Raw genomic sequence first — 24,799 nt, forward strand, 5'->3', positions numbered from 1 at the left:
ACAGTAAATATCTATTCGCAACCATTTTCGAGTTATAGCCTCCTGAATATCCGTGACCTTGAATCTGGCCATTCAAGGTCACTCAGGGTCAAAGGTCTTGGTGCCAAATGAAAGCCCATTTGAGTTCCTGTATTTTGATAATAGTAAATATATGTACCTTCAACCAGTTTCAAGTTATAGCCCTCTGAAAATCCTTGACTTTGATTTTGACCTTTCAGGTTCACACGATTACCTCCAAAATTTAGTCACTTCCTTTTGGGGCCAGTGCCTATTTATTCTGAAACTTTCATGTAATTTCATTCAGCCGTTTTTCCCTAATGTTGCTAACAAACAAAGAAACAAACAAACTCGATCAAAAACAATACCTCGCTGGACTCCATCTCGGGCGAGGTAATAAGCAAACGAAACAGTGTCAATCAAATGCAGCAAAATATAGTAAATGAAGCAGTGTGAGCAAAATGAAGTAATAACGGTGAGGCTGGAAAGAACGAGGAAGAGAGGCGACGAAGACGAGGGAGATGAAAGAAGTTATCATTTTTTTTTTAATAATGGCCCCATCTCTGCTATGGCGTCTGTCCTACATTACATAATCATTTTTCGAAGCTTAGGATCGTTTTTTTTCTAACCAGAGGAGTTAGATACAGCCTTCCTTAACATCATTTCACTACCAGGGCACTCTGTCAGGCTGAATAATGGAAATAGCAAGAATAAGCTTAAAATTACGTCATCTGATTCAAAGGGTTAAAGTTGCTAGATTCTAACACTAGATTTATTCAGTCACGGTAAATCAAAACAGATGGCTGTCTCTCCAGTCTTCTACCTCCGACTAACCACAGCGGACGTAGACATGAAGGAATAACTGAACTGGAGGTAATACTCAAAGGAAATGTTGATGGAGAGAGTGAAAATGAAACGACAATATGGTAACTTTCTAGCCAAACTTTTTTCCATATCACGTGTCACGAAAAAGGTTAAAGTGTAAATGCCAGATAGTGTAAGAAGGAGGAGTGGAGGGGAAACAGGGGGAGGGGAAAATGATACTGAGGAGAGATAAAAGGAGAGATAGCAGCTAGGGAGGGAGGGAGAGGAGAGATAGCAGCTAGGGAAGGAGGGAGAGGAGAGAACATGATAAGAGAGGAGGGAGGTAAATGTCAACTGCAAGAAGTGAGAGTAAAATAGGGAGAGAGAGAGAGAGAGAGAGAGAGAGAGAGAGAGAGAGAGAGAGAGAGAGAGAGAGAGAGATGGAGGGATATGGAGGGATTAAGAGCGATAGGGGTGAAAGGGAAATGATAGGAATTGTCAATAAAGGGGCAAGGAGAGACAGAAGGAGGGAAGGAGGGAAACAAGGGTGAGGGCGAAGGAGAAAGGGATGAAGGTATGAGAGAGGGAATGAAGAATGAAGGGAGGGAAGGAGAAATGAGGGGAAGAGAAAACGAGTAATGCAAGAGAAGGAAGTGAAAGACATGGGAATGATAGAAAGAGGGAGGGAGGGAAAAAAGGAAAGACTGGGACGGAAGGAGAGAAATTGAGAGGGACGATAAAAAAAGAGGTGAAGGACGAAATTGGGAAAGAACTGGGGAAGGTGGGGAGGGAGGGGAGGAGAGAAATAGGGAGTGAATAGGGGGAAGGAGAGATGGAGGGAGCTGGGGAGAGAAACAGGGACCGATGAGGGGAAGGAGAGAGGGAGGGAGGGAGGGAGGGAGGGTTCAAGGGAGAGACAGAGATCAATATTCCCACCTGTCCTCAGCTACGGTGCCCAAGGAGAGAGGGAGGAAAGATGGAAAGGAGGGAGGAAGGCAACAGAGAGCTCGAGGGAAGACGGAAGGGAAGGAGAGAGGACGAGGGGGAGGGGGAAAGTACAGAAGGCGGGAGGGAAGGAGATAAAGAGGAAAGGACAGAAGGAAGGCGAGAGGTAATGAAGAGAGAAAAGGAAGGAGGGATGAAGAAAAGAATGAAGGTGGAAGAGAGAGGAGGAGGAGGAGGAGGAGGAGGAGGAGGAAGGAAAGAATGAAGGAAAGAGAGATACAAGAAGGGAGGGAGGGAGAGAGGAAGGGAGGAAGAGAATCGACGGAGGGAGGAGAGAGGGAGGGAGGGTGGGAGGGAAGGACAGGGGGAGGAAGGAGGAGAAGGATGGAGAAAGCGAGGAAGAGGAAGAGGGAAAGAGGGAGGAAGACTGAGAAAGAATGGTGGAGGGAGAGGGAGAGAACTAAGGAAGGAGGAAGATGATGGGAGGAAGGAGAAATGTGGGTTAGGTTGAATAATGGGAAGAAAGAGAGAGATGGTCAGAATGCATAAAAGGAAGAAGGAGGGAGAGAGAGGGGGAGAGAATGAGGAAGCAAAGAAGAACGAGTGTAAGAGGTGACGACGTAAACAGTGAGTGTGTCGTTGGGGGGGGGGGGCGATGGATGGCTGGTTGAACACCCTACATGGCTGAGGTGATGGCCAAGCACAGGTAGGCATCTCTCTCTCTCTCTCTCTCTCTCTCTCTCTCTCTCTCTCTCTCTCTCTCTCTCTCTCTCTGACGTACCAAGCAAGTTTACCGAAATCTTCCGTGCTGCTTTCCCTTCCTTCACCCATGTCATAACTGTTTTCGCTTCTTCAGGAGTCGGAATAACATATAATAGGCGTTCACACTGAAAATGTGGAACGTGTTCGAGTGAGTGAGCGGGTAAGTCAGGCAGTGCTGAATATTGTCTCATGTGGCTCATCATCTTCCTCTGATTTCCTGACTTGAAAATACTAAAAAGAACTTATTAGATGATGCCAAAAATATTCTCTCACACGTCCTAAAACCAATATTCCTCCTGTATTGATTTTGGGTCTAGGGCATGGGACCTAGCAGGTTAATAATGACTTTGCTTTCTGTTCACTGACAAAAATTACTTTCACCAGATCTCTCGGTGTGCTCCGATTCGAATCAGAAATTAGAAATTCAGAGTTTCTTTCGTCGATCAGGCTATTGTATTAGTTTTACTCGGATTCAGTAAAAAATTCCCCCACCCCCACCCCAAAAAAAAAGCCAAACAGAAGGTATTACTTGTTTTGAAAAGGCAAAACCTGATTGCTCTCAGCAATCATCAGAAAATACTGCTGCAGTACTCAAACAGCCTTAGACCGTTACTTCTGACGCAGCCGGCTGTTATGCCAATCTCCTTTATAAAAAATCGTTTCCTCGATTTACGGAAAAACTATTGGGAATAACTGGTTGTCTGTGAAATGAAAATGACTGAGGATTTTTATGCAATTTCCAGACTGGTGTCTATGTTTCTTGTAACTTCAAAATTGGCTGAAATATCACAAAAAAAGGTCGCTACTGTACTACAGAGGTTTCCTCCCGACCGCTGCCCCCATTTCTTGCTGATGCGATAAATCCTTCGCTCGGGTACATATGTCGGGGGTCCAGATTGTGACTAAATTTGGTGTTCTAGCTGGCTTCGCTCGCTGGAACAATTGTACGAAATATAACTTTCTTAGTAGCTTCGTGAGCACGAACTTTGTGTGTGTGTGTGTGTGTGTGTGTGTGTGTGTGTGTGTGTGTGTGTGTGTGTGTGTGTGCGCGCGTGTGTGTGATGGAGGGAGTGAAACAGACAGACGGGGAAAGGTATGGTAAAGAGAAAGGTGAAGGAGATGGTATGGAAAGGACAGAGAGAAATAGACGAATAGAAAGATAGATAGATAAACAGATATTACACACACACACACATACACACACACACAGAAAACGGTAGAAGAGATGAAGAGGACGAAAAACGAAGAGGAGAGCAATGAGTGAAGGGGTGAGTGGAAAGACAAGAAAAAGCAGAAAGAAGTAATATTAGGAGAGGATAACTCTTATTTTCTTACATTCTGTCATTTGCTGGTCCTGCTTTCCATTCAGATCACCCCTCACTAACACTGGGTAATTCTTTGGCTTAAATATTACCATGAAACTTTCCTCGACCCAGGCATTTCAGTAATTATATAGAGTATCGATAACCACTTTCACACACACACACACACACACACACACACACACACACACACACAGAGGGAGAGAGAGAGAGAGAGAGAGAGAGAGAGAGAGAGAGAGAGAGAGAGTACAACATTATTTTCCTTGAGATGCTGTTATTCATCAAGAAGTCTGCTTTTCCGTGACCTTTTCAGACACATTGCACACATGACTTTACACACCTGCCCTGTCCTCCACGTGGCTGTAAATATAAAGTAAAGTTGCTGGAAGTGTCTGCGTCTAAACACAGAGGAAAATATTAGTGTGCCTTGTTCTTAGGCTCGTTGAGGTTGCCTAGGATAGCGCCTTTGTTCCTTTATGGCACCGTAGCTGTAGTAGTAACAGGTGGAGACTATTGTTTTTGCTGGTATTATTATTATTCCGGCCTCATAGTCTCAGGATGATTCCATGTGAGCCGGAGACTACGCGAGGAATCTGAAGGGCCCAGGTTATGTGTCCCGGCAAGGGCCATTGCGGATAGAAAAACATTCAGATCCTTTATGCGAAGTGGAAGGGAATGCCAGAAAGTTTCATATCAGTATTACGTTGTGACCGGAATGAGTTAGTCGTGTGTACTGGAGATTTCAGTGAGACCTGCGCAAAGAATCTGAATTGCCTACCTTATGTGTCCTGGCATGGGCCATTGCTGATAGAAAAAAAAAGTCCAAATCTCACCAACGGGGTCAAGATCATTTGCAAGAAACAGGTAGGTGCGGCCTAGAGCCTCCGTAGGAGTGAGGTCATTGTAAGAAAAAGTAGATGGAGACTAGTGACGGTCCGCAGGACAACCACAGAGTTCTAGATGTTGTTGTTGTTAATAGTACTTCATGGTGATGAATCTGGCGAAACAACTTAGGTTATGTGATGCAATAATAACCCAACCTATTTCTTACAAGATTTGTTGTTTTTTGTAACTTCCTACTTAGAAACGCTAAGGAAAAGAGTCATGCAGTTACATCCATACATACTTAATGCATTCATAATGCTCACACATTATATCCTTTACAACAAACTGCACGCTAGCGCGCGCGCACACGCACACACACACACACACACACACACACACACACACACACACACACACACACACACACACACACACACACACACACACACACATGTACACAAAACATTATTGTACTAGTTCCGGGGTATAACAATAATTTAAAGTGTTTTGTATGTATGTAACTGCCACGTAAACGAAAGATGAAGAGAGACGAAGGGAGAGTAAGGTATGTGATACTGTGTGAGGGTCTGGGAATTTGTCAGTTAGCCTTAAAGAGGCAAATAATATATAATACACACACACACACACACACATATATATATATATATATATATATATATATATATATATATATATATATATATATATATATATATATATATACTAGAGTGTGGGTACATGAGAGCGTAAGTATGTCAGGGTGTGGATGTGTGAAGATGTGTGGTGTGGAGGGTGTGGGTGTGTAAGGGTGTTTGTGTGTGAGGGTGTTGGTGTGTGAGGGTGTTGGTGTGTGAGAGTGTTGGTGTGTGAGGGTGTTGGTGTGTGAGGGTGTTGGTGTGTGAGAGTGATGGTGTGTGAGGGTGTTGGTGTGTGAGAGTGATGGTGTGTGAGGGTGTTGGTGTGTGAGGGTGTTGGTGTGTGAGGGTGTTGGTGTGTGAGAGTGTTGGTGTGTGAGAGTGTTGGTGTGTGACGGTGTTGGTGTGTGAGGGTGTTGGTGTGGGAGGATGTTGGTGTGTGAGGGTGTTGGTGTGTGAGTGTGTGAAGGTGTTGGTGTGTGAGGGTGTGGGTGTGTAAGGGTGTTGGTGTGTGAGGCTGTTGGTGTGTGAGGGTGTTTGGTGTTTGAGGTGTTGGTGTGTGAGGCTGTTGGTGTGTAAGGGTGTTGGTGTGTGAGGCTGTGGGTGTGTGAGGGTGTGAGTGTGTGAGGGTGTTGGTGTGTGAGGATGTTGGTGTGTGAGGGTGTGAGTGTGTGAGGTTGTGAGTGTGTGAGTGTGATGGTGTGTGAAGGTGTGAGGGTGTGAGAGTGTGTGAGGGTGTGAGAGTGTTGGTGTGTGAGGATATGAGAGTGTGAGTGTGTTTGTGTGTGAGGGTTTGGGTGGATGAGGGTGTTGGTGTGAGAGTGTTGGTGTGTGAGGGTGTGCGTGTGTGAGTGTGAGAGTGTGTGAGGGTGTGTCTATGAGGAAGTGGGTATGTGGGTGTGTGTGATGTGTAAGTGCGTATGGCATGTGAAGATTTCAATATATGAGGAAGGACTAAGGTGTAAGTATAATTAAGTGAAGATGTGGGTGGTTGTGTGTGTGTGTGTGTGTGTGTGTGTGTGTGGGTGGGTGGGTGGGTGTGGGTGTGAGTGTGTATAGCAGGACCAGGTGTGTGGAGCACCTGTGTCACTAAGGTGTATTCAGGTGTGTTAAAATTCTATCTTCTGGAAAGAGCTGCTAACATATAATACAGAGTTTATTTTTTTATATTCCCTCAGAGATTATTTTTTTTTTATATTTCCTCATATTTCTTAATCTCAGTTCTCCTTGCCAGACTGAAACTAAATTATTTTTCCACAATGTTACCAAGAAATATTAACACGAAGTATTGAGATTTTAGTTAAGTTACATAAGTTTCACCGCTGTTAAGTATGAGTGTGTGTGTGTGTGTGTGTGTGTGTGTGTGTGTGTGTGTAATATGGTGTAATATATGTATGTATGTATGCATGTATCTATCTATCTATCTATCATCTATCTATCTACCTATCTGTATACAGTATATATATATATATATATATATATATATATATATATATATATATATATATATATATATATATATATATGTGTGTGTGTATATATATATATATATATATATATATATATATATATATATATATATATAAAATGTGTGTATATGTATGTATATATATATATATATGTGTGTATATATATATATATATATATATATATATATATATATATATATATATTGAAGTAGCGATAGAAAAGAGAAAAAGATGCAACAGTGCGGCGAAGAGACAGAGGTTGAAGGGAGTCAGTAAGAGGAGGAGAGTTAATGAGACGAAAAGCCTTTGACTCCACCTTATTGAGAAGAGCTGTATGTGGGGAACCTCCCCACACATGGGAGTTGTACTCCACACAGGGGCGGAAAAAACTCGTGTATAGAGTCAACAATTGTGCAGGGGTAAAGAAGGAACGGAGTCGGCTTAGCACATCTAATCTCTTGGAAACAGATTTTACAAGAGATGTAATATGATCTTTCCGAGACAAGTCCCGAGTAAATGAAACCCCAAGCATGTTCAAGGATGATGCAGGATTAAGCTGAATATTATTAAACATTAGTGGGTACACCTGTGGAAGATTTTGTCGGATTAATAGGTGTAAAAACTGAGTCTTTGATGCATTTAAAACAACAAGATTATTTTTACCCCAGTCAGAGATACAAGCCAAGTCAGACATTAGGTGTGCCATAGCCCCATCCCTTGTTTGTTGAAGTAACTGCTGAAATGGGCATTGCGGGAACCGAATGGAAAGGTGAAGGGTGAAGTCATCAGCGTATGAGTGGATAGGGTTAGATGTACAGCTTAGAAGGTCATTGATGAATAAAAGAAAGAGATTTGGTGATAGGACAGAGCCCTGAGGAACACCACTGTTGATAGATCTAGGAGAAGAACGATGGCCGTCTACAACAGCAGCTATAGAGCGACCAGAAAGGAAGCTAGAGATAAAGGCACTGATAGAAGGATAGAAACCGTAAGAGGGCAGTTTGGAAATTAAAGATTTATGCCAGACTTGATCGATAGCCTTTGAGATGTCAAGTGCAATGGCAAAGCTTTCGTTCAAGTCCCGAAAGGAGGATGACCAGGAGTCTGAAAGGTAGGTGAGAAGATCGCCAGTGGAGCATCCCGGACGGAACCCATACTGACGATCAGAAAGAAGGTTGTGATAGGAAAGATGCTTTAAAATTTTCTATTAAGAATTGACTCGAAAACTTTTGAGATACAGGATGTTAAAGCAATTGGACGATAGATAGAGGGTTGGGAATGGTCACCCTTCTTTGGGACTGGCTGAATGAGAGCAAACTTCCAGCAAGAAGGAAAGGCACAAGTTGATAGACAAAGGCGAAAGAGTTTTCCTCGGCAGGGTGTAAGCACAGAAGCACAGTTCTTGAGAACAACGGGAGGGACTCCATCAGGCCCATATGCCTTGTTAGTTTTGAGGCCTGTGATGGCAGAAAATACATCAGCTGAAGAAATCTTAATGTCAGCCATGAGGAAGTCAGAGGGAGGAAGTGATGGAGGAACAGCACCGGAATCGTCTAAGGTAGAATTGGAGGAGAAAGTCTGTGCGAAGAGATCTGCTTTATCAGTAGAAGAAATAACTACAGAGCCATCAGAGTAGAAAAGAGGAGGGAAGGATGATGAGGTAAAGTTGTTAGAAAGGTTTTTGGCAAGGTGCCAGAAGGAGCGGGAAGAATTCGAGTTGGAGAGTTGAGAGCATTTAGTACGGATTATATTATTTTTAGCAGAGCGAAGAACAAACTTAGCACGATTCTGGGCAGAAACGTATAAAATTTGTGATCCAGGGGAGGGTTGGCTCCGGTACCTTTTATAGGGCTGCACCAAATATACTGAATACTGTGGCAAAAAAAAAAAAAAATCTTATCAGAACCAGTGTGGAAGGGACATGAGATTATTTGCCACAATCTCCCTAATCAAACATGAATTCTTTTGTTAACGATTTCACGGGTGTTTGTGTTGGATCATCGTCTAATAAAGGTGAAACTACACTGTCTCCTGTGCTTACGGCAGTGTGCCTCCGAAAGTGAGTAGGCACTGTCTCAGCATGTCGGAGACAGGGACTGCAAACGAGCTGAAATCCATGAAGATCTGCATGTATAGTGTAAGAAGCATCACAGATTACAAACTTGATAACTTAACGGCTGAATTAGAATACGTTAGTTGGGATATTGTTGATCTGAGTGAGATACACAGAAAAGAAGAAATATTAATTCAGCTTAAGGACAGCACCCACTTATTTTCCTACAGAGGAAGGGAAAATGAAAGAGTTAGTGGTGAAGGATTTAATTAACAGAAATCTTGCCGAAAACATTGCAGTACTGTATATCTGACAGTAGCATGGATTGTAATTAGATTAGGCAAAAAATACACCCTGTAATAAATACCAGTAGTGCACCGACTTCTTTAAGCTCAGATGACGAAATAAAAACATACTATGACATCTCCCTGATTATGGAAGAAAAGATCACTTATGCTATACTAATGGGAGACTTCAATGCAAAAACTGGCAAATCGAGAAACGGAGAAGCGTGTGCGGGAAAATTCGGAGTAGGAGAAAGGAATGACAGAGGTGAAATGGTGGTAAATTTTGAGGAAATGTTTAACATAAGAATATTGAACACATTCTCTCACAAACGAACATGGCGAAAATGGACCTGGAGACGTCTACATGGATAAACACTGAATGAAATCTACTTCATTATAGCAGATAATAAGACGATCACAGATGTCACAGTTATCAACAAAGTAAATATAGGAAGTGACCACAGAATGGTGGGTTGCACAGCCAGATTTACTTCAGAAGTGAAAGAAAGAAGTTGATTAAACAGTAAAAGATATGCCAAATAAAAGTTAGCGACAACAAACCAGCCTTTTAGTTAGAAAAACGAACAGATTCCAGGTTCTGAGTGCGACTCTGGTAAGGTGAATGAAAGACTAACAAAAGTGCAAAGAGAATCAGGATAGGTAGTAGGGAATGCTCATTCAATCAAAACAAACAGTATTCAAAAATGACCCTCGAACTCACGAATAGAAGAAAGGAGATGAAAGTATAAACAAAGAAAGGTAAAACAAAAGAATTCAAATAAACTTATCAACAAGACACAGAGAGAGAAAAAAAAGAGAGAAATATGCTTCAGATCTAAAAAACCATCAAAAATGGAAAAAGTCTGAAACAGTTCCGAAGTAAAATGGCAATAGCAAAGCAACAAATTATATCTCTGAAAGAAAAAAAACGACATAGCCATTAAAGGCAAAGATAGGATGGTGAAGACAGTTGAAGAACTTTACAATGAACTGCATCCATCAACGACAGTAGTACCAATAGCTTTCAGCTGCCACAAGCGAAATACCAGAGGTAACACGAGAGGAAGTAAACATTACTCTTAAAAGTATGAAAAGATGGTAGGCCGCAGGAGAAGATGGAATAGCAGCAGATTTACTGTAAGGTGCAGGAGTAAAGTACAAAATAGGATCGCGCACCAATTTACTATAAAAAATATATATATATATATATATATATATATATATATATATATATATATATATATATATATATATATATATATATGTGTGTGTGTGTGTGTGTCTGTCTGTCTCTGTCTCTGTCTCTGTCTCTCTCTCTCTATCTCTACATATATATCCTAAAACATGGTGTAATGCAGTAGATATTTTGCTTTACAAAAAAGGCGACTCAGAACATCTCAGTAACAAATGATCCATTAGCTTGTTACTAGTTATTTACAAATTCTTCCCTGAAGTTCTTACGAACAGAATAACTACAAATTTGGAAGAAAACCAACCTCGTGTGCGGGCAGAATTCCGAGGAGGGTATTAGACGGTGGATCATCTACACACAATGAATCAGCTAACTGAATAAAACCTCAGATTATAATAAACCACTTTTCTTAGGTAGGCTTTCGACTCAGTAGAACACATAGGAAGTATAAATTCATTGCGGGAACAAGGAATTAACGATAACATTGTAAAACTGCTGGAATACATATAATTAAGAGAGGATTGCTACAGTTGAGTTACATAAAGACTCAGAAAAAAATAAAATTGAGAAGGGAGTGCGTGAAGGATATGCAATTTCACCACAATTATTTACAACATGCCTAGAAAGTATTTTCAGAAAGCTAGACTGGGAAGTGGTGGGTGGGGGGGCTCACCATCCACTCACTCGATGTAGTGCTGCTCTTGAGTGACTGCTCTTTCCTCTCTTCCTTCCTTCTGTTCTTCCTTCCATTCCTGTCTTTCTCTCCTTCTTTCTTTCCTCTTTCTTGTCCAGGGGTGACTCTACACTGAGTGATAAGTCAAATGGTTTGTTTTACACCCGAAACCATTTACTGCGCTGGATGGTAACCATATAACCAGACTACGACACCTGGTGGTGTAGTGGGTAATTAAGACGATCCAGCAGGATTGAGCCCGTGTAAGTTTATATCCAAGAGATGGTTGGGGTTTATTGCTCATGTAATGCCACTCAGGGTTGAGTGAGGCTGATCACGTACATCTTTAATGTCAGGACCAACTTGGCTAGCCCCGGACTCCTTCGCTGCTCATGGGCAACACAGGATTAGATGATGTACGTATATACGTAGACTGGAAGAACAAAGGAGTAGACACAGATGGAGAAAGCCTAAATAATTTAAGATTTTTGCAGATGACATTGTCCTAATCTCAGAAACAGCAGATACATTGAAAGAAATATTTAATGGGCTAAATAAAGAAAATCTCAGAGTAGGGCCGGAGTAAAACTAATGCTTAATCCAAATACATCAGAAAATGCTAAGAAACTCTTGAAGAAGTCGAGGAGTACAGTTATATGAGGCATGTACTAAAACTACCGAAAGACCATGATAGTGAAATAAAAAGACACATTACAATTGGATAGAAAGCTTTCGATAAACATAGTGACATCATGAAAAGTAGTTTGCCAGTAAGTATGAAACGAAAAGTATTTAACAAAGGTATAATTCCTGCCATGCGTACGGTTGTGAGACCTGGAAACAGACAAAATTGACGGAAAATCAACTAATTTATTATCAGAGAGCAATGGAAAGGTCAATGTTGGGAATATCTTTAAGAAGCAGGAAAAGATCAACTTGGGTGAGAGAGCAGACTAAAGCCAAAGACATAATGGAAGTTATAAAAGAAAAGAAATGGAGGTGCGCAGGTCATGTAGCAAGAATAAGGGATACCGATGGAAAAAGAGGCTGACGGACTGGGTTAAAAGAGATTGTAAGCGTAGCTGAAAAAGGCTAGACAGAGGGGGAGAGATGAGATGGAGAATTTTGAAGGCAAAACCTGGCAGAGATTGGCTCAGTCAAGGAATTCGTGGAAAAGGATGGAGGAAGCCTTTGTTCAGCAGTGAACTTGCAGTGGCTGATGATTTATAGATAGAGAGATAAATAGATAGAGAGACAGATATAGACAGATAGACAGACAGACAGATAGGTAGACAGATAGATAGACAGAAAGATAGGTAGACAGATAAATAGACAGAAAGATAGACAGATAGACTGATAGACAGGTAGACAGATAGGTAGAAATAGACAGATAGAGAAATGGAGATAAACTGATAGAGGAATAGATACCTGGATAAATGGATATGACGAGTCGAAATTTTATACAAGAACTGTTGGTTGCAGGAGGACAACCTTTCATTCCAGATTCACGTTAATTATATTTTTCCTTGTTTATGTTACGATGGTGGAGGAGGTGGTGACTGCGGTCGCCTGGCAATACCATCACCTCTCCTGCCTCTCTCTCTCACTACGGTGCATGCTTTACCATTCCCATTATCGTTAAACCAGCAAATGATGTTCGTGAGCGTCACGAGAGAGCGAGCTTTTGTACATACACCTTTCATCATAATTTAATTTTGGTGTAAACTTTCAATATATCTGGATAGATAGTTGCGAAATAACAAGAGAATAATTGAGCTAAAATATTTACCTTCTCACGTTTTCTCTCTGGATATGCATATAGCGAGGGGCCATGGCATTAATGACACGCTCAATGTCCAGTTCTCTGCTCCCGACTCGCCGTGTCAACTAACTACGTCGGTAAACGCTTGGCTGTTTATCGAATGATAAAATCCAGAAATGGGGCAACTACCATTCCTGATTTCACCCCCTAAACATAGAAAAAAAAGTACATGTAAAATTATGAGCATAATATCCGATTTTTACGAGTAATAGTTAAAATTCAGGCAAGAAAACATAGTGTTACAACAGGAAATCTTTTTTATTTCGATTTTATAGTGGAGCATGCCAACTGAAGCCTTCGGTACATTCCCTTGGAAAGCTTGGATTCCAAGGGGTTTCTTTGGTTTCATGAGTAAATATATAGCTTAAAACTAACTTTATTGAATGTATCTACCCCCTGATGAAAGAACCTCTTCTCTCCCTCACATAGTACAAAAGTTATGAGCCTCTGAAAACCATCGCGGTCGGGCCTTGACGTATCGAGCAGCGCCGGGTCGTGTCGGGCTGCTCGTTTCACAGCTGAACTTTAACATCGTTTTGCTACACTTGTTTGCTTCACCCGTAATAACTGAGCAGATGACCTAAATGTTGTTCATTATGACGACTATAGACGTTTATGGGTGTCTTGGACCAAGCAACCAGCATTTTTGGTCCACTCTGATGGGTTACATGCGTCGGAAGGAGACAGACATTATGAGAGTGACAGGTGGGGTTGGGGGATGGGGGGCTAGCCTGGAAGTGAGGGTGGGTAATTTAGACTAAACACTCTCCGTTTTCCAGATGATGATTTTGTTTTGGATATGAGGAAGTAAATGGAGAGATGGGGAGGTAAATTTGAAAAAAAAAAAAAAAAAAAATGTGTGTTAGCACCAAGTTTTGAGAATGAGTGTGATGGAGTGTAGAGTCATGGTGAATGTAAGAGACACTGACAGTAGGATGATGTTGACCAACCAGGGATTGTCTGACAGAGGAAACCCAACAGCCGCAGGCAAGTAGCCGCCTCTGCCAGGCCATCCCGTAGAGTAAACCAATGTTCCCAAGCTTGGCAGCGACTCGCTATTGGGAGGCTCGGGGAAAAACGTGGAGGTTTGATTCGTCAATGGACGCCGTATTTCCATCACTCCAATCAGTAAACGAGGGAACCTTAATAGATTCAGTATCACCTCGTTATCTGGTTATATGGTTAGCACCCAGCATCATAAATGTTTTCCTGGGTTACAACTTACAAGAAACCATTAGGTTTGTCACTCAGTCTACAGCTAGCTGAAGTGGAAAGAGGAGTGATGAAAAGTGTCAGAAGGAAATGAATGAAGTAGGAAGAGAGGAGGACAGGCATGGATATAGAGTGATAAATGTGAAGGAAAAAGTAGGAAACACTGTATCAAGAGAGTGGATGATGGTCGCCACCACCTAAACGCTGAATGTGTAAAGGAATCTTAAAACTTAGAATTATGTATAGTAGAGGATGACTGGAAGTGAATAATGTAAGGGAGAGCACCCAGGAGGATACAGCAGGTGGTTAGAGGAGTGATGTGTTTCAAAGATCAAGCTGAATACTTCAATTTCTACCATATACCCTTCCCTGATTTTCCATATATCACATTGAAATCATAAAAACGCTACCACTGCCACCACCACAACAGTCGTGAATGCGATGACTTTAACAAGTCTCACTGGAGTAAGCCTGTGAAAATCGCACCTTACATGTAAAGTCTGAACAGTGCCAAAATCAAGATTCGCTCATTTCAATATTGCTTGAGAGAATGTACCGGTATATGAAAGACATGGGAAAGACAGAAGGGAAAACACTCCTAATTTTTGTATGTGAAAGACTGAGACTATCGGTAAAAGCATATTTCAGTTTCATTCATACAGCGGTAGCAAAGATGGCCTTTCATCTGACCATAGTGACTATATTCTTCTTAGATACTAAACGTGGCAGTCATTTGTTAATGTCAAATGCTCCCGACTAACTCGGGTATTCACTAAGTACAGTACATTACAAACAGTTGAAGTGATTGTGACGCTGGCATAAGCAATAGTTGTATCCATAGTGTTTTTATTACAGCCAGACGATATTATTCAACTTAGGAACGATCTCTTGTATAAGAAAAAAGTAATTAGAAACAGCTTTAGCTGTGTTGCAGCAGTAAACCTTTCCTAAATCGAGAAATTCGTCTAGTGGTGACGGGAATGTAATATGAAGAACTTACCCCAGTGAAAGAGTTATCATTCTCCTGTAGGTTATATATATAGTTGTATTATGGACTTAGTTTGCCTTATAATATATAGGAAATCCTTAGCGCAGCGTGTACTGTACTACATGCCTAAACAAACTGCTGACGAGGAGGTGCCAGGCAGCTTACTAAGCCTGCGAGACAAATGACCTCATGTGTCGCATGCCAGGTTATGGAGGCAGATTTATTAGTTGCTACAAATCCCGCGTAACCTACATAATACACGACATCCACTTCCCTGCTCCTGCACCGATTAATTTATTAACCCTATAAACGGACGATTTTGTTTTACTCTTGCCACCGCATGACAGTTTTAATCAGCATAGGACATCATCTCTCGTAGTGAAGGTGTTAAGCGATATACAGGATGTCACATGTATACGAGTATGTAATGGTCGACACAAGAGGAACATTATACACATGCAGGAGACTGTAAACTGTGCGAAATGCCTCCAGTACTCGTTAATTTTGCTTAGCCAATTTGTGAATCATTCAGCTTTCTAAGAGTTCATTTAAAGTTTTATTTAGTTTAGCTGTTGTTCTCCGTATAACCATCACTAAAATCTCATTCCTGTTCACCATATAATCAAAGGGATCAAGTGTAAGGCCATCACAGTCTAGCAATACTAGCTGCCAGGGTCTCCAGTCCCTTGTTTCTCGATAAATAAGTTTCCTTTAGGATACACAAAAATATGAGCTTGGCATTTTACCTCCCATATTTCCAGGGATATTTCCTCCTAAACAGAGAAAGGGATGAATGTTTATGACTTAAAATTACTCCCCCCCTCTCCTCAGCCGGGACCCTTTGTTTCATCACATCGTTTGCAGGCTTTTGTCTTGCTGTTGTGCTTTTATCTATTTTGCTTTGACGTCGCCAAACAAATATTACAGGGATACTTCATAGTGAAGCGGTTAATTTTTATATAAAACCTGATTTTCTCAGGGCATGGAAAGTTGACACTTCTTTGCTAACTGTGAGGCACTGAGCGTGCGGAGACTCCTCATATGGGTCGCTGTTTTCTTCAGCATGCATGGTGAACTCTGTAATTTACGTCAGAAATCTCTGAAGACAATCGTACTCAGTTATGTTCATACCTGTCTGGTGACGTGTTGCTATGGAAAATGGATATTGCTTCATATCGGGGAAAAAGTCTGTTTTATCAGCAACACCCAAGAGGGAAAAAAGAGAGAGAGGATTGCTAATTACAAAATCCAGTGAACCAACAGGGAGTCCCATCGTGACCTACCAGTACAAAGCTAATAAGTGAAATGAATTCAGTGGGGGATTATTTGCATTTAGGTCAGAAAAAGTCATTATTACTTTTCACAACCCCACACTGTTCTCCTGACACTGCGTCCACCGTATTAAAGATGATATATGAAAAGCAATGGAAGTGATGTGGTGGGAGGTTAACCATTTCTTTCAAGGTTAGTGGCAAAAACGAAACATAAAACGTATCGCAGTAATGCGGTGTTAATGGCGATTGTTTCTAACCGCGTTAGCTCAGAGTTTATCGTTCTCGCCTCCCGATCTGTGATGCAATGAGTCTGCCTTCATTTCCAGTCGAAGAGGACATGAAGTAGGGAGTTATAGTATGTCCTTTCGTATGTTTGCGCACACAGTATTCTCACAGTATGGGTTCATACTGATGAAATGTAGTACAGACATACTCAACCAGCTACACTCACATAAACACCCATTACATCATTCATACTTTACATGCGCTGTTCTCGCTGGCTTTCTGATATGTACTTGAACAACATAAAGAAGGGTAAAACCTGGCTATCACTCTCCCTCCGAGGAGATGGTTAGGTGCTGCAGCAAACTTGATTTGGACTGCTAAAGATACACTTCACAATGAGAGGTCCTTCCAGAGATGAAATCCCTTGATTTACGAAACGGGAAATCTGTCATCACAGCAAATAAGAAACAGTGAGACTAAGAAACTAACAACCAAGGAAACATGATGTTCCTAATAATAAACCATAATACCTTATGACTGGTTAATCAAATTATCCTCTCCCTATCGCTTTTGATGCTACACACACACACACACACAATATATATATATATATATATATATATATATATATATATATCATCAGCTGTTGAGGTTCACTAAAGGACCTGCCTATCCCTACCAAAGCAGGGACGATACAGCCAATGTATCTCTACCCCGTGGCTTAGGCTGTCTGGTAGAGACTGTATGTAGGGTGAGAAGGGCTTTTGAGTGTGATTATAGTGTTGTAGTGGCTTTGGATATGTGAGTAGTCTGTGAACCAAGTGTAATTGGCCCGCCTTAAGCCGATTGCGTGCAAGCATACTAGTATGCGACACTGGTTCAACCATAACACCCCTTGTGTCCGCCAAAGTAGCAAATGGCTTGGTGAACGCGTCCCAAAGTTTTCACAACTCTGGCGGGAGGCGAACCCGCGCTCACCAGCGTGTGAAACGCACACACTGCCTATATATATATATATATATATATATATATATATATATGGGGCAAAGTGTAAAACCGATGTTTCGGGTGACACGAATTAAAAACAACTGAACGAGTTCAAGCAAAACCTACCTGAGGCTCTTCTTTTGTTGTCCCTACTGCACACTCACTGACATTCGAAGGGATAACTTGGGCTGCTTCTGCATAAAGTCATACACTGCTATACTGGGCCATTGTATATATGAGGAAAATGAAATATATACAGTACATGAGAAATGCGCAAATTACTGGCAGCTGTATAGGTTTGTGATAACTTTGTAAACATTTTATATCTTTGTCAGGGTATTTTTATGACAAACTTACAGCATGTTACTAACTTGGCTAACTTAACTAAAAGTGCTACTTGACCCTTCATTGCTAGGAAAGTACAAGTAAAAGATAACTTAAGTACATATTCCAGATAAGTGTGACGTACGAGTACCATTTCATAAAGCTAAAGATGGTTTTTGAAGGGGTCGGCTTTACCAAGATATTTCCCTGCATGTCAGGCATTGTGATATATTAAAATACGCCAAAGTGTAAATGAAATGATAACAGCGGACAAAGACACGACACCCCCAGGATGCAACAAGAGAGAGTTAGATGCAGCATACGGGGTGTCCGTACCATATGGGCACAAGTCCCGGGTAGCTGCGCACCCCTACTCCCTGGAACCAACCCGACCTGTACACCTCAGCCTGGGCGCACTACCTTCTCGCCAGCCCGGCCTGCGTCAGGATGGGGATGAAGCTGAACCTTACACTCCTTACAGCCCCTTGGAGAAGGCATCAAGCCGTTCCAGTTTAGAGACGGCCTCCAACCACTCCACATCAGAGACTGCCTCCAGCCACTCCACATCAGAGACGGCCTCCGGCCACTCCACATCAGAGACAGCCTCCAGCCTCTCCACTGCAGAGACGGCCTCCAGCCTCTCCACTGCAGAGAGGGCCCCCAGCCTCTCCACTGCAGAGGCGGCTTCCAGCTGTTTCACGGAAGAGACGGCCTCAAGCCGCTCCACCAGGGCTTCCCACAGGGTCGGTAGCAGTCCTGAGGACAAGACACCGGCGATGGCCTCCTGCTGCACCCGCGGATGAGAGACGGCCTCCAGCCGCTCTAAGCCCACACGTCGTCCTCCTGCATCCACCTGCTGTAGTACCAGTCCCCAGCCAGGGGGTCCACCAGCGACAGCCTGGTGGCAGGGACCTGTATTGTCCCCGGGGCTATTCTCCCTGCAGCCGGCCCCTGAGGAGGACCTGCCCCTGATGGACCCCTCCCCGAAATGCAGCCGCAGTCTCCTCCTGACGGTGAAGTACCCCAAAGTGGACGGCAGCCCCCGGGTGTCCGGCGGCGACCTCAGCTCCCCGGGGCGAGACCCACCCCACTCTTGGCCGAGACGACGTGGTTCCTCCACCCAGCAGCTCAGAAGGCATCTGGAGAAGTTGTTTGGTCCCTGCCTCGCCAGTCAGGCCTCTGCCACCAGTCCCCAGCACCCGGGGCCCTTCACGGCCACGGGGGACGACATCAGCCCATCTGGACTATAAGTGGCTCAGGTGTGGATCAGTACGTGGACATATGGTAGACTGCCAAAGGTGGATTCATTAAGTGACTGTGACAAGACAGTGACTTAAAGTGCAGTATGATAGAAGTAAGGCTCCCGTACCTGAAGTAGTGATATTGTTACTCAGCACCCCACTCCCCTCTCTCCCTTGCACCTGTGCCAACCTAGACTCTCCCCTCCCTCTCCCTGTGTTCCCAGCAACAAGATCAAGTCAGTGCGCTCCCCCCCCCCCAAAGTGATCGTAACAAGGTTGGACATAAGAACTCTCATGTGACCCGGAGCCAGTGATCATAGAGACTGAATATAAATAATAACCCCGAGGCACCTACAGTAGAATCACATTGTGAACTGTACCACCCTGAATTGTGAACTTTGATTGTCATGTATCCTGCGAGATACGCTCAACCATTTTCAGCAGCCCAAGAAATGATGAATCAGAAATATTGTGAGACATCCTATTGCCCTTGTGTAAGTTTAGTGAATATACGTGTAAGGTGTTGCCTTGAGTTTTTATGCCCTGTTCCTTCTATATTTGTAATATCCCCGCGGTCTTGAAAAGAACCCAGTACTAGGCCAGGCGTTCTTAGGACGGGAAGCCGCCCTAAAAAAAACTAGCATTACAGTAAACTACCATCTCATATCACTTGGAATAGAGAGGAAATTGTTTTTTTTTTTCTATTTTTTATTTATTTTTCTTGGTCGCCACAAAAAATAATGAGAATTATAATTAAATTGTTCAGTAGGATGACGTCTCACTACCTTCAGCAGTTCCGATTCAGCTCATGGGTAACCTTTAGCAGTAAATGGGCTAATCAGTATGTGTTCCCTCTTTATCTTCTCCCCGAAACTACTTTGCATATAAACACAAAACCTAGACTACCAAAGCCCCTCCATACTCTCTCTCTCTCTGTCTCTCTCTGTCTCTGTCTCTGTCTGTCTGTCTCTCTCTCTCTCTCTCTCTCTCTCTCTCTCTCTCTCTTAATCCTCGTCCACCTTCCTGGGCGGAGGAAACTTCTCCCCGTTCCTCTTAAGATATTCTCCCACTCTCGCTTTTACCCCGGCTCTTTCTCTTTCCGTCTTGAAGCTAAACATTTCTTATTTTATTCTTGAGCATTTTTTAATCTTGCATATTTTTCTTTATTGTACATTTATGCTTTATTCCAGTATTCCACTAAGTTAGGGCTCCCTACTCCCCATCTCTCTCTCTCTCTCTCTCTCTCCTTCTTCCTCTTCACTTAGTCAAGCTGTACTTTCAAAGGCCTAGAAGAGGGGGGGGGGAGCTGGGAACAATCCTAGGGATCCAGGCCCAAGGGGGGGGGGGAGATCCCTACAAGATAGTGTTAAGGGAGAGAAAATTATACAGTATCATAGCGTAGTTCGCGCTATAATTTCACTGGTTATCTAAAGAAAATAAATGAAAAAAGGAAGCGGGAATAGTTATATTCAAACACAGAAGGCTGTGTATAATTTTTAAAGTGCAGAGTTGTGTATTGCTCTATTTTTATGTTGTACTGAAAGGGCCGAGGGATAAAAAGAACATCTGATACGCCGTCTTCTTTTTTGTTTTTTAACTTCTTATAGACTTACCATTCAGAAATACATATACAAAAAGATTCACACTAAAAAGTATTTTTCAGTAATTCTCATTTTCTGTACATAATATTCAATAATTTCCTTGTTGTTACCATCGTTGTTTTAGAGACGGAGGGGAAGGTGCCATGTCGTACTTGGCAGTACTGTACATCAGTGTGCCGAGACACACTGGGTAGGGAGCAGTCTAGCAGTTAACTAGACTTTGAGTATAATACATTCAGCACAGTTTTCAGGAGGAGGGGGACCTGTTGTCGATAATCTTGCCCCAGGCCTGGTGATTACTGTCGGCGGCCCTGGCTGTACCGGGTACCCCCTCAGTAACGATACATTTTCCTCACTTACTTTCCTCTGTGTCTTTCTTCAGGTTCCACACAATCCCTCTCCCTCCTGCCTTGTGTCCCTTTCCTACTTCTTTTCTACTCCCTCTTCCTTCTGTCCTCTCCTTCCTTCTTTCCCATCCCTCCTCTCCCCTCCTCTCTATTGTTTTCTCTCTGATGTCCTCTCTTTCCTCATACATCTCTCTCTCACTCCTACCTCGTTCCCTCCCCGCCACTCTTCCATGCAGCCTTACAAACCAAAGCCATTACCAGTCGCGAACACAATAGTATGCTGTGTTTACTTCTACAATGCTTCCTCATTTTCCCATGTATTTTCTGGTATTCACGCCCTCACCTACCAGTCACATACACTCATTTATTTACCAAATCACACACACACACACACACACACACACACACACACACACACACACACACACACACACACACGCTTACTCAGATACCTGGTCATACACTCATTATCCTTCCAATCACGTACACTTATTCATTCATCTATCCAACACATGCACACACTCACTCACCTACCCAATCACATACACTCACTTACTTAAACCATATTCACTCACGAGCCTACACAGTCACATATATTCACTCTCTCAAAAACCCATCATACGAGTATACACTCACTCACCCAATTATAATTGAGTAGCCTGCGACAAGGGGCCAAGCGCCAACCACCCCGTGATTGAGTTAAATGTGTAAATCAACTCTACCATTCTTCCCCTATCCTAGGAAGAACAATCTGTAACCGTAGCTGTACTGTGCGTGCGGCTGACAGAAAGTGTAGATGTGTCGCCAGCTATACAGTTGCCATCTTCGTCTGAGTTTGTTAATTTTAGATGTATGTTATGTGCTAGTTTTACAGTTAGCTATGACTAATTAATCTGAAAAAACAATAATATACACTTTCATTTTCCAAAGATTGTTACAAACACCAGAGATTTCCAAAAATATCAATGAAAAAAATAAAATGCTACCGGTAAGTAACATCAGGACAACGGTCGCGAGGAGGAGAAGAGAGAGGAGGGATGCTGGACAGCCCAAACGGCAATATAAGCATCATGATGTATCTAAGTTAAAGTATGCCATATTTATTGACTATTGTATTCTTAAGGTACCTTTATTATTCCTATACTGGTAAGTGTATTCTTAAGGTACCTTTATTATTCCTATACTGGTAAGTAAACTGTTGATAACTGTTACACCCAAGAAGATGAATAATTAAAAACTGGATTGTATCTATTACAACTTAAATCTCAGCTGCTCAGGAAGGAAGGAAAGTTGTAAGGTCGTTCTGCCCCCGCTACAATTTGTTCCTTACGGTGTAGAGAGAGAGAGAGCGGGAGAGAGAGAGAGAGAGAGAGAGAGAGAGAGAGAGAGAGGGTAGGAGCCTGCTAAAAAGGGAATGATGGAGGAGGGGGAAGGAATAGAGAGCTACATTGAAAATTTTAAAACTATCCAATAAAAAACAGTTCTCACCTATTACAACTTGAATCTCAGCCGCTCAGGAAGGAAGGAAAGTTATAAGGTCGTTACTCCCCTCTCCCCCCCTACAATTTGTTCCTTACGGAATGGAGAGAGAGAGAGAGAGAGAGAGAGAGAGAGAGGGTAGGAGCCTACTAAAGTGGGAGTGATGGGAGGAGGGAATGGAGAGAATGGAGAGCCAGACTGTAAATTTTTAAAATAGTGTCCAATAAAAACAGTCCTCATCTATTACAATTTGAATCTCTGCCCCTCAGGAAAGAAGGAAAGTTACTCCCCTCTGCCCCCCCCCCTTTACAGTTTGTTCCTTACAGAGACAGACAGACAGACAGACAAATAGACAGACAAACAGACAGAATGGTAAAGAGAGGGTAGGAGCCTGCTAAAGAGGGAGTGATAGGAAGGGGGGAATGGAGAGAATGGAGAGATAGATTTTAAATTTTTAAAACGGTATCCAATAAAAAACGGTTCTCATTTAGATAGGCCTCCCCTGCGGGCTCACTCCCATTGACTCTAGTTGCGCGGCTGCGGATAGAAGGGGAAGAAGCGGGTGAGAAAGAGCGTACAGGAGCGGTGGACAGACAGTTATAGCTGGCGCGAGATTTCAGCCAGAGTAAGAGACAAAGTATCTTCATTTTCCACGCCAACCCTCGGAGTAATGTCAAGCAGTGGCGAAGACACAGCAAGAGAGGAGGCTAACACACATCAGAGGACGGTAGAAAAAAGAAGTGTACACCAGCTAAGTGGGCAAGAAATATAGCTAAATTTAACAGAAATTCTGGAAAAGAGTACGTGAGTGTCAAGACTGGGAGACGTGTACCAAGTCGGCAAATTGGAACTCCTTGCCGTGATGGCTGTTTTCAGAAAGTGACCCTGCCTGTCATCAGAACACTTTTTAGTGAGTTCTGGGCTATGGCCAGCTATGATGCACAGACTGCTTACATCCAGAAACTCGTTCACAAAGTTAGTGTAAAGAGACACCGGCCTAGCAAGACCCCTGACAATCCTGGAAAACGTCGCGAGTTCATGTTTTCATACAGTGTTGTTTACAAGAATGAAACTTATCCAGTGTGTAGGGAAGCATTTACATCTATTTTTGGGATTACCAGGAAACGGGTTATGTGTGCAGTAGGCAAAACAACTTCCACCCATGTTCCTGTGCTGGACCAACGCGGACGTCACGAACCTGTCGGAAAAATTACAGGAGATAAAGCGCGATGTGTTAGAGATCACATCAATCAATTACCGACGGTGACAAGGCACTACAGTCGTGTCAGAAATCCCCACTGGCATTACTTGGAATCTAACCTGACCATCTCTAAGCTTTATCAGTTGTATAAAGAATGGATGACTGCCAATCATCCTGAAATCGAAAAGGTGACCCAAAATTATTACCACAAGACATTCACAAAAGAATTTAACATTGCTTTCCAACCACCTAAATCGGACACCTGCAGCACATGTGATAAACTGACCACTTCAATCAATTCTGCCACCACTGAAACTACCAAATAAGACTTAGAAGACCAGTTACAGCAGCACAAGGATAGAGCAGCAGAGGGACAACGATTAATGAAGGAGAAAAAAGACGACAAGAATGACAATGTCGCTGTTATTTGCATTGACTTACAGCAGACTATTCCTATCCCCAAGCTCTCCACAAGTGTTGCATACTACCATCGCAAGCTGTGGATGTATAACTTTTGCATTCACAACTTAAAGACGAATACATCATCAATGTTCGTGTGGGACGAGATTACAGGTGGGCGTGGCTCTGTTGAAATCGCCAGCTGTCTTAAGAAATGGATTGCCATGGAGTACGATCAGATGGCTTTCAATCACCTAATTGTGTTCAGTGACAACTATGGAGGGCAAAACAAAAATGTAAATATTATCCTTAATTATCTTCACGAAGTGCACAGTGGACGATTAAAGACTATAGAACATGTGTATCTCATGCCAGGCCACTCTTTTTTGCCGTGTGACAGTGCTTTCGGAAATATTGAAAGGAAATTTATCCGTGAGAGTAACATCTACGACTTTGACTCTTACTGTAGTATTATCCAGAGTGCAACTTCTTCTCTGTATCCAGTTGTGAGGATGCACCAGCAAGACTTCTTGGACATAGATGTGTTAAAGCAGTACGTGGTGAATCGTAAACCAAAGAGTGAGTCTGTTTCCTTCAAAGACGCCAGGATGTTTATCTTCAGTCACTTATACAAGGAAGGTTATTTTCTTCGTATGGCCTACAGTGCTACACCATTGACTCCCGTCAGGTTAATGCCTGGCAAAAAAAAGCTTCTCCCGGAAGGTGTTCAACCTC

The sequence above is a fragment of the Coenobita brevimanus genome, chromosome 70, assembly GCF_032717465.1.
Source record: "Coenobita brevimanus isolate Jiangsu-jjx chromosome 70, ASM3271746v2, whole genome shotgun sequence".
NCBI lineage: Eukaryota > Metazoa > Arthropoda > Malacostraca > Decapoda > Coenobitidae > Coenobita > Coenobita brevimanus.